The sequence below is a fragment of the Notamacropus eugenii genome, chromosome 5, assembly GCF_028372415.1.
Source record: "Notamacropus eugenii isolate mMacEug1 chromosome 5, mMacEug1.pri_v2, whole genome shotgun sequence".
Classification (NCBI taxonomy): Eukaryota; Metazoa; Chordata; class Mammalia; order Diprotodontia; family Macropodidae; genus Notamacropus; species Notamacropus eugenii.
The window spans coordinates 6,403,791-6,405,615 of NC_092876.1; positions in this window are offsets into that span (position 1 = coordinate 6,403,791).

Here is a 1,825-nt window from a genome sequence, read left to right on the forward strand (position 1 = left end):
TTTGCTCTCTCCTTCCTTTTCAAAAGGGAATCCAATTTAATTTAAGAAGCATGTATTAAGCAACTACCAGGTGCCAGGCAGTGTACTAAGTACCAGGGATATAAGGAGCAATACAAACTATCTCTGTCTTTGTCTTGAGAGAAATTCTGAAGGGCAAAATTCTGAGCATCATCAACTTATTAGTAAGGTTAACAGTCACCAATAAATGAGGTCGGTGACCCTTCTTGATAATTAAAGACCCCCAGTGAGGGATAATAGAATTTTTTATAGGGATTAACAAGATGACAGAGCAAAATTTTGAGCAATATAAGTATGTCTTCTGGTTGGCTAGACATTTCAAAGAGGAGATGGGATAAATGTCATCTCAGCTCCTCCCCTTATATCATTAGGAGATGAGATCAGTTCTTAGGTGATGGGAGTAGCAGACTGAATTTGCTACTACAGTTTTAAACTGATGAGATTGACCAATGTAGGAAGATAGGTGGCACAGTGGATAGAGTGCTGGGTCTAGAGTCAAGAAGACCAGAGTTCAAAACCAACCTCACACATACTAGCTGTGTGACTCTGGACAAGTCACTTAACCTTGTTTGTCTCAGTTAATGAGCTAGAGAAGGAAATGGTAAGCTACTCTAGTATCTTTGCCAAGAAAACCCTAAATGGGGGCATGAAGAGTTGGACAGAACTGAAACAACCAAACAACACAACAGTTTAGACTGACGAAAATAACTTTTAGGTTAATCAAATTTCTCTGGAAAATGCATGGTGGGGGAAGTTACAAGGGTGGGGATACAAGCTATAATGTAAGGGTGAAGTCTATAAGGGTGAGGCTACATGTCACAAGGGTAGAACTGTGACCCAAATGACCTGAGGATACCTGAGTGAACTTTCAAGAGCAATGTTCAAGGAGCCTACATTTTAGTGTGTGTGTGTGTGTGTGTGTGTGTGTGCGTGCGTGCATTTGTTGGGGATAGAATACATACACAGCTAAGTAAATACAAAGTAATTTTTGGGACAGTACAGTCAATTGGAATAACAAGAAAGTTCTTGGTAGGAGACACTTGAGATCGGCCTTGAAGGCAGATTGAGATTGCAAAGAGGCATCAGTGAGGACAGAGAGGATCCTCTACACAGGGCACAGCCTCAGCAAAGGCATGGCAGCAGGACGAGGAATACTACATACAGGGAACAGCAATTGGGTCAGTTTTGCTAAAATGTATATACCAAGGAGGGAAATAATGGCTCCATATATTTTAAAGTCATTGATATGGACAAGAGATTAGACTTATTTTATTTGTCTGCAAAAGTCTGAATTTAGAATAATGTAGGAGTTAGAGAAGATGTAGGCTGGTATCAAAATCAGAGCTTTCTAAAAGTAGAATATGCTACCTTAAGAGGAAGTGAGTTTGCCCTGACTGAAGGTCATTAAGTAAAGGCTGAATGAATAGCAGTTGGTAGTTCTTTACAGGGGATACTTTTTGGGGTACACACTGGCCTAGAGGGCCTCCAACAACCCTTCCAACCCTGATTCTTATAGTTTCTTTTAAGGCTGAGCATGTTGAGATAGTCTGGATTAGCTATTAATGTTTTTTCATCAACCAATTTGAAGGGGAACAAGCCTTTAATAAATATCTACTATGTGCCACGTACTATGTTACGAGTTTGCCCAGTTAAATGGATCATGGTTGCAGTTAGGAGTGCTGTGGTTAAAGAGATCATAACTGCAGTTTGAAATAATGTTTCAGTCGTGTCTGACTCTTCGTGACTCCCTTGTCCATTTTGCCACCTATCTGTCACAAAGCATTTGGAAGCACAGAAAGTCAGCTCA